The sequence below is a fragment of the Sinocyclocheilus rhinocerous genome, unplaced genomic scaffold (genome assembly GCF_001515625.1).
Source record: "Sinocyclocheilus rhinocerous isolate Xijiao unplaced genomic scaffold, SAMN03320098_v1.1 scaffold2623, whole genome shotgun sequence".
NCBI lineage: Eukaryota > Metazoa > Chordata > Actinopteri > Cypriniformes > Cyprinidae > Sinocyclocheilus > Sinocyclocheilus rhinocerous.
This window is the reverse complement of record NW_015664289.1, coordinates 70,064-80,074: the sequence shown is the minus strand read 5'-3', so window position 1 is coordinate 80,074 and position 10,011 is coordinate 70,064. Positions and strand designations below refer to the sequence as shown.

Sequence of the window (10,011 nt, the reverse complement as noted above, 5' to 3'; positions counted from 1 at the left end):
ATGTTAAATAGCATCACCTTGGCCATTCCCTGTAATTGCTAGAGAAACACACACATATCAATATATATTAGTAAATCATTAGTCTCTGATTTTATATATATATATATATATATATATATATACAGGCTATACTGTATGCAATTCTTCAAACTAGCTAACACTTTTTACATGTAATAGTAATATGAAGGATAATAAGCAAAAGAAATGTAATAACTTAATACTGATCTGAACTGATACTGATACGCTGTCCATTCGGTGGCGCTAGCAAACATGTCCTCCCTGCGCTGTCGAGTCGGTCGCGCAGCTCGGTCCATTGAGCCGCGCCTTTGACAGGTCAGCGTGGCGCGAACTCTTTAAAGGGGTCATATGATGCATTTTCAATTTTTCCTTTCTCTTTGGAGTGTTACAAGCTCTTGGTGCATAAAGAAGATCTGTAAAGTTGCGAAGACTAAAGTCTCAAATCCAAAGAGATATTCTTTATAAAAGTTAAGAGTCAGCCACGCCTACCTAAAACGGTTCGTTCTAACACACCCCCACATATCTACGTGACGATGTGGGAAGATTTGCATAACGCAGCCCAAATGTCCCGCATAAACGCATTTCATTACACCAAATACACAAAATAATGTTCTTTTTAGCAACATCATATGACCCCTTTAATACAGCGCTGTTTCATCCCACTTTTGGTGTGTTTGGCTTCCCATAGTTTTGAGTGGCATTGAGTGCAGTTCTTTCGCTGCAGCAGCAGACACGCGCCATAAGAAAATATGTGAGTGGAGACATTATCACGCTAGTATCAAAAAAGCAAGCCTAATGTGGTAGTGCGGCCAAGACGCGAAACAACTAATTTAGCATATTTTTACTAACATCCCGAGCCTCCGTTACTAATAATTCCAAAACGTCATTTTAATGAAATCAGCTATATTTTTACATGTATAAAGATCCACTTATGCTGTGTGAGAGATTTTCTCACACAGCATAAGTGGGTCTACATGCAAAAATATAGCTGATTTTATTATTTAGGAAGGGAATTATACCTCCTGCAAGAGGATTTGAGGATTTTGCATGTGAAAAACAAAAGTTTTATACAAATACAAGTAGAAATATAAATTATTATTATTTAATTATATATTTGCCTTTTTATATACTGTCCTGAAGCCAAGCAAATTTAAGAAAATATTATCTGGAAATATGTTTTTCCAATTATTATTTTTTCTACCCACTTACATAAAATAAAACATTATTCAGATGTCTCTGTGACGCACTTTTCACAATGAATAAAATTCCAAAGCAACATGTTGAAATTATATATAATAATGCAGTCGACAGACCTGGGCTGGAACAACCTGGAAGTCATGCAGTAGACTACTTGAAAAAAACATCTGTCAGCCAGTTTTAGAGTGCACTGTTTTAATATCACTAAGTTACTAATAAACCAACAATAACTTTTTTTTTTTTTTTTTTTGGTGGTGGGTTGGGGCAACTGGATAATAGTAAACCACGTTTTCCTTTAGAACTACACCACTGGTGCATGAAGGGCTTGAGTCTGTGGTGAAGTGTTTTCATTTACAAAATCAAAGAAAACACACTCCTTTATGTGCTTTATATAACTGCTGTATATTAAAGAGTAGGGCTGGGACAATAAATTGATGCATCGCGAATCGAGAAATTATTCCGCATCGATTCTGAGATTTTCTGAAGGCATCGCAATTCTCTCTTGAATCGATTCTGAGCTTACTTTTGAACAGCAGATGGCACTGCGTGCTTTAGAAATAGCCGTATTATGCTTGCTTAAAGTCCCTTACACATGCACCATTTGAACCTAAAATAATCATTCATAAAGTTTTAAAAGGTTGAAGCAAATTACAAGGATGTTCACAGTGGGCTGTGTTTACATTAATCTCACATCATAAAAGCATAAAAGCCGATGTGCAAGTACATTTAACCACTTTCATTACTCACTGCACATTTAACCACTTACATTACTCACTGCACATTACGAATGCACAAGCGCTCTTCTTCGTGAGCATTTGAGTGTGTGGTTGAAAACTAGCCTAGAGCGCCATCTGCTGTTAAAAACTAAGCTCTGAATCGATTCGAGAGAGAATCACGATGCATTCCGAAAATCTCAGAATCGATCCACGAATCGCGATGCATCGATTTATTGTCCCAGCCCTATTAAAGAGTTATTTACAAGTTTCACATAAGAGTTTATACATGCAGCACAAATATGAAATCGTGCATCCAAAGTGATGAATGGTGTTTTTTGTTTTAAAATAAATCTTAAGAATGCAAACCTTTTGAAAAATTTCCTATGAATATTTCTCATAAATTTTAAAATACTGTATTTTATATATCATTTGGATTTTAAATCAGACATGACTTTATTGCATATAGGCCTACAATTATTTATCCTTTACAAGGATTACACATAATAAATTTAAATAAAACAAAATTATAGCAAATGAAGAGACTTGACAAATATTTCATGCTTTTAAAAGGCACTGTTGATCGGTTAATGTTTTATATACATTTGTAATGATAGAGAAAATCCTTAATTTACTGACAAATGCTCAGAGTTTTATTGGACTTGTTTTGTTAAATATTTGTTTTAATGATCAGTGTGATGATATGTGGACCTGACAAACAAGCGAGCGAACACGCACACACACACACACACGCACACAGCACTGTTTACATTAATCTCTCATTTCATGCAGCGAGAAACTGAAAATTTCTGAGCTGGAGAGTGTGCTAGCCATTAATCACTGGCTCTAACGCTCTCAGGGTCGAGAGCATTCAGCCTCAAGCCGATTATTGCTCATAAATAAGTACAACAGCCCTGGGCACTCTAGAAGACTATTAGCATATGACAGGGCCAATCAACGAAGCAGTTATCATATTACATTGGGGCAGCCCCCCTCAAGTTGCATGTTAATGTCTGCAGGGATGTTTAATATAGATCTATGTCCAATAGACTGCACACAGGGGACAAGAATAATTAAATATTGCAAAACAAATGTTCACGGGAATGTGTAGGAAAAAAAAATAGCAAGGCACCAATGATTCCAGTTAGACAGATATGGTTATATTTGTGTATGGAGCTGACAGTTGGATGGGGTCAAACGGGACCAAACTGTGAGCTCTTGCTTTTACTAGTGGGCTGTTCAGACACGCTGTGAGATTTTAATTTACAGACACCCTTCTGCTGCTCACTTCACTGTGCACGCGGCACAATTAGCAGCAAACCATTGCGGTCTAAGTCCCTCTAAGCCAGTCAAGCCCATCTAACTCTCCTTGCCCTAGTGAGGCATGGCCGCTTCTGTCAGAACGGCCATTGGATTGAGCGTACTTTATCCTATATTAGAGAACTTTTGGTTATGATTGTTCACACTAGTTCATGCAGTGCATAAATGGAACATGGAATAAACGCCTTTCACGCTTTGCGCTGTTCTTATATGGATCAGTTCGACAGCATGTCCACCAATTAAATTACTTCCCAATTGACTACCAGTAGTACCAACCAAGAAAACATCACGTCAACACACACACACACACACTGAAAAAATATTTGTCTTTAATTTCTGTCCTGTTTGGCCAAACAAACTGATGGTACAAGGTGAATGTAAGGTGTAATTTACATTGGGAGGGTGCATAGGGAGCCCACCTAACGCAAATTAAAACTTCACACACGTAACCTCTAACTGTCTGTGAATTTATACCACCAATTAAGGCTCTCTTTCGACAGTTGTGTGAACAGTTTCATTAGGGGAGATAATACAAAGTGAAATGATAAGCAATCATTATTATAAATCTGCAGACATTACAAGCCATGTTAATGAGGTGTAAATGATCTCATTACTTTTTGAAAGAGTAGAGATTAGATGAAAGAAGAATGGACATGATTCTGTCATGTTCAGAAAACTCAATGCTAATTAGGAACCAGTCTTCTGCAGCCAATGAGGCACAACACTTTGGTAAACAATTGCCATGTTAGCTCTCAGAGAGAGAAAATTAATTAGAATACAGAAAATAAATATCTATCGACAATGAAATACTATATTTATTAGGGTTGTGTGGCATTCAAAAGTGAATTGACATTTCACATTTCAGTTCACATTTAAAAACTGAACTTGAATTATTTTAAATTAGGTAACAAACAAAATGTAGAATTAAAATATAATTCAAATAATTTTATTCAACGGCTATAAGTGTCATTTTTAATCAATCATATTTTATCTAATGACATGGAATTTATAATTGTACACATTTATATATGTATAAAATTGTATAACAATGCAAGGAAAATTTAGTAGGAATTAAAGGTTAAAATACTAATATAAAACTAATTAAAATGAATATTGATTGATGTATTTAATTGTATTAATGTATTTTTAACTTTTTCAAGTATCTGTTGTACATTATTTATTCATTTGTTTGTTTGTTTAGAGTATTTAGGTTAGAGTCTCCATTTAACAATTTACTGAATAGTTCATGTCTGACTTACCAGACAAAAACTGGGAGTGATGTCATGAAATGTAAGTTACTAATGGCAGAATTGCAATGCCGTTTTTTTTTCAATGAAATAAATATGATTAATTCATATGATTCATTCATATAAGTCATCACTGTCAGTTATTTACTAAATAAATCCCCATCAAAAAGGGTGAGTTCTTTAAGCCCATTGTATTAAATGCCTGAATGTGCATGTCTTTATTTGTATGTCACTGTCTATGCAGGATTGTATACTTTAAGTAAAAACTATAAATAATGTTAAAATTATGCAATTGAATGTCCATGAATCTTCCCCTTTGGCATGGCATTTTTAAATCATATAAAACACCTTAGATTATATATGTAACCCGGTTTCCTAAAAAGGCAGTGGGAGTGTGTCATTGCATTGACGCTATGGGAATGTCAATACTAATGCTGCCACACCAAAGGAAAGAGCCTTGGCCAGTCAAGTTTAATCTGGCCACGGCACAAGTTACCACTTCAAGCAGTTCTTCAAATGTGGCAGACCGAAAAGACTGCTCTGCAGAAGCACCTGCCTGCATCCAACTCCCCAGAGCCAGGGACAGACAGCATGAGGTCCTCATTTGGATCTGAAATATCACAGAGCGAGCTTCAAGATCCAAAATAGGGTCCTCTGAGTCCATGGAGAGGGCAAGGCCAACTCGACCTAGCTGCTGCATGGGACCTGAGCTATGGGGTTCAGGTGCTTGACTCTATTCCTTTAGGAAAATAGCCAAGTGGAATTGAAGCTTGTGAATGGTAAACTTTTTGCAATGCACGCAGTCAGACCCTCAAGGACAAATATGCATTTCAGGTATCTATTTATGGCCTTTGTGACACGTTGATCATTCCATATGATCAGCTAATCGATACTGGCGTGTGTACACATGCTTCAGACACCAGTTCACCCGGGAGCGTTCCCATAGTGTCAACGCCATGCATGACACAGCATCAAAGTTCCACTTAGAAAGGGAACTAGTAACATTTGCAACTACATTTTTATTGACTGGTGCTGGGTAATTCATAATAATTTATAAACAATTCATAATAATGCTAGACTAAACTCTAACCTACTTAAACTCTATCCTATTTGTGACCTACTCCCCTTTATAAATCCATTAAAAAGCATGATTTGATCTGATCTGATCCAGTATGTGTTTTTAACAACCTTAATAATAATAATAATAATTGTTACGTTCCACGTGTGTTTTGTGTATATTGTGTTTCTTTTTGCTCTCCTGTCCTTTTTATGTTATTGTTGCTCTGCTTCTAGGTCGGTGTTTATTGGCTGACGTGACTGCCAATCATCATTACGACATCCTGATGTTCTGCCAATCTGCTGACGTGCCAGCTGTATTTGAGGACTCGAGCTGATTGTGTGTGTGTGCGCCATGCCAGCGTACCTCGTGCTCCAACGCGGTCTCCTGATGCTACATGTATCTTGTTTTAGGGAGTCTTGTTTTGTGTTGTGTGTTTTGATCTATTTATAGATTTGTTTCTTAGCTATTGACTTGCATCGAATTCTTCGTAAAAGATATCGAGGATGTCAGTTTTAGAGTTCCAGCCTGATTACATGTCAAGTTTAAAGTTAAGAATGCATGTTGGTGTATCCAGCTACTTAATCACATTTTCCTTTCTGTGATGATTCGAATACTTAGTTGGTCGTTGTTATAATACTGCTTGTTTTGTTTCTTGATTAGGTTAGTTTGTACTCTGTTAGATTAGGATTGTGAGTGTTATGCCACCCTTGTATTTTTGTTTGTAGTTTATGAGAGTTTTAGTTCGGGCGTCGCATACGCTGAAGATTTCGGTTTTATTTTCACATTTCTTTATTTTGGGAGTTAGTTTAGAGGTTAGTTATAAGGATTGTTCTGTTTTGTTTATTTCTTTAATTTGGGTGACACTCCTGTTTTTGTTTTCTTTTCTTTCCTATTGTTAGACTTTGTTAAACTTAAACCACTTGTATCTTCTCCTAATACGTTCAGTAAAGTCTTTTTGAAATACATTTCAGTATCGTCTTTGATCCGCACCACACCCAGTAACAGTTGTCCCACCTAAATGTTACGGTATCATCCCTTTTTAACATCAAGCACGTAACAATAATAAAAATAAGGTACAATATACTTGTTGTGTTCATGTTGCATTACAAAAACATTGCTGCTATTGTGGTGGGACACAGGTAATGTAAAGGACAAGTTTCATAGTATGGTTAGGTTAAATGTTGTGTTGAGGGGTAGGGTCAACAGTGTAATTATAGTGGTAGAATTAAAGAAATTCATTACAGTTGTAATTACATACAGGTTTTATTAATTTTGTATTTATCTATTTTTTTCTTAATGTAACTACAACATTGTATTAAGTGATTTATTTAAATTTTAGTACATATAAGTTAAAGACGCTTAATATAAAATGTCATTAAAAATTACATTAAAAATAAAGTACTTTTATACTTCACTTGTTTATTATCCTCAACTCTAATTATTTTACCCTCACATTACTCTCATTACATTATTTATGTTCTCTCTGCTCTCTCATTTCTTGCCATAGTGTGCTAAATCTTACTATGTCAGTGTTGTTATATTTCTGCTGTTTGTTCCTATTTATTGTAATCTGGTCATTGATCTACTTTCTAGTCTCTGGTCTTCAATTTTATGCCTACCTACCAGCCTAATCTGTCTTCTTCCTGCTTACCCTTTCTGGTGACGATCCTTTGATGCCACTCCAACCTGCTGTTTTTGTTCAGTTCCATCCACCTCTTTGTTAAGAAAGAAATTAAGCCTTGAAATTAACAGACTCAACAACAGACAAAATTGGAGAATCAGTTTACATCCTCCTCTGACAGATACCAGCAGTAAAACATTTCAGCACCATTATACTAAATAGCAGCACTCTTGAAACACTGTTTGTCTAATCAGATTAGAATACCAGAATGAACTGTTGTGAAAATAGGATTAGTCAAATTAATTGTGTAGTTATTTGGTTTTGTAATAATAAAATTGTTAATTTTCTTTGAACTGCAGTTTAGTCAATTCTTCAAGTTATTTCAATTCAAAATCCTCTGGGGAATAGCCAGTTTGACTCTTGAGCTTTTCAGGGTAACAGAGCCTGTGAGTGAAGAGTCTTGCAAACTCAAGTGGCTGTTGAACAAATGAAGAGCCTCTCAATTTGTGTATAGTTCCAACAAATTTCAGCAAATGCAGTCATTTATATTTGCAGGCATATATTGACATTGGCATTTTATATGTATAAAATTGTGCAACACTGAAATGAATATGTGGTAGTAACAAAAGTCTCAAAGGCTAAGAATTTGTTATCAGAAATAGCCAGTAATATTTCTAACCTATACAACCTGAATGAGAAGATGGATTAGACCTTGTGCAATATCTCTTACAAATGATATTTTTATTTATTTAACACCTTTTCTTGTATTCTAATAGGAATCACGTGTGTGTGTGTGTGTGTGTGTGATCCTTGTGTAAGATTGCAGTTGTGTTTGATAAGTGCAGAACATGTTGAAACCCAGTACATCAATATTTTCCCAGCCACTGAAGGTGACCCTTGGCTTCAGTGTTTAGAGTTTGTGCACGGATGGCTTTGATGGTAAATTTGTTGAGTTGGTTACGTGGAGAGGCTATTATGGATTTACTATCTGAGCCTTAGGTGCTGGCTGCTGATTATGTGATTAAATCAATAATCATTTCTGTTTGGGCTCCTTTGCTTCTCGGCTTCAAGCCTCTTTTTTTCTGTGCAGCTGTGCGGAACAGAGAGAAGACAAAAGAGCATACACACACAAAACCATTTAAATTCTATTCAGGATTTTTTTTTTCTTGATTATTTCTATATCAAGATCATCTGGAAATTAAAGGAACAAATAAAAAGCAGTAACCAGTGGAAACAAATCTTCATTTTTTTAGTGATGTCAGAATACATGTAGTAATTTTGTCTACTGTGGCAGGAAATGAAGACTGACATTCATAGCTGCAGTGAAAGGAAGGTGTTCATTAGGTGATTAGGTGATTTTTGGTGTTAATAAGCCTCTCATTAAAAAAACACACAACTTGATCCTAGAGAATTAGTTAATTACAGACCGATCTCAATTCTCCCTTTTCTGTTAAAAATACTAGAAAAGGCAGTATCCTCTCAGCTATGTTCCTTCTTAGAGAGAAATGGTATTTCTGAGGATTTCCAGTCAGGATTTCGTATCATAGTACTGAGACTGCTGTCATCAGAGTTACAAACGACCTGCTCTTATCATCCGATCGTGGTTGTATTTCTCTATTAGTGCTACTGGATCTTAGCGCTCCGTTTGAAACTATCGACCACAGCATCCTTTTGAGTAGACCACAAATTTATGTTGGCATTAGTGGAATTGCATTGTCATGGTTCAAATCTTATCTGACCGTCATCAATTCATAGCAGTAAATGACGAGATATCACATCGATCACAAGTACAGTATGGAGTGCCACAAGGCTCAGTACTAGGACCATTGCTTTTCACACTTTACATGTTACCCTTGGGAGATATCATCAAGAAACATGGTGTTAGCTTTCACTGTTATGCTGATGATACTCAGCTCTATATTTCTTTGCGGCCCGATGAAACATTCAAATTTGCAAAACTAACAGAATGCATAGTATATATAATAAACTGGATGACTAGTAATTTCCTACTGCTAAATTCTGAAAAAAAACATAGGTGTTAATTATTGGACCAAAAACCTCCGCCTGTAATAACCTAAAACACTGTCTAACACTTGATGGCTGCTCTGTTAATTCCTCATCATCAGTTAGGAACCTAGGTGTGCTATTTGATAGCAATCTTTCCTTTGAAAACCATGTTTCTAGCATTTGTAAAACTGCATTTTGCATTATAGTCCTATAGCTCGTATCGCATTATAGTCCTTCACGTCCGCTGCGCTCTCAAAACTCTGTCCATTTGATAATACCTAGAATATCAAAATCAACTGCGGGCAGCAGATCCTTTTCCTATTTAACGCCCAAACTCTGGAACAATCTACCTAGTGTTGTTCGGGAGGCAGACACACTCTGTCAGTTTAAATCTAGATAAAAGACCCATCTCTTTAACCTGGTATACACATAACACACTATCACATTTCTATAATTCAAAAAGAATTGTTAGGCTGCATTAATTAGGTCAACCAGAACCGGGAACACTTCCCATAACATCCGATGTACTCGTTACATCGTAAGAAGAATGGCATCTACGCTAATATTAGTCTCTTTCATTCTTATTCCGAGGTCACCATAGCCACCCAGATCCAGTCCGTATCCAGTCCAGATGGTGGAACAGCACCTAGAGACGACCTCTACAGCCCTGAATGTCAGCGGAGACGACGTAATCTAGATAAACCCCAGAGACAGATCCCTTGCGAAGATCTCGTCACCTCGACGACCATCGGCACAAGACCACGGGAACCAGAGAAGACCTCTGCACCTGTGTTGCAGCCTGGAATTAAACCACGCCATGCTGGTTTC

General features: G+C 36.4%; 1 long non-coding RNA gene across 1 annotated transcript in view; it reads left to right on the top strand.

Annotated features, from left to right (window-relative positions):
* Positions 1–2,434, top strand: part of LOC107730042 (uncharacterized) — a 14,725-nt gene extending 12,291 nt beyond the window's left edge. Inside the window, exon 4 of the long non-coding RNA XR_001638647.1 lies at positions 2,424–2,434. This is a non-coding gene — a long non-coding RNA (uncharacterized LOC107730042). The remainder of the gene's footprint in view (positions 1–2,423) is intronic.
* The last annotated feature ends 7,577 nt before the right edge of the window (positions 2,435–10,011 follow it).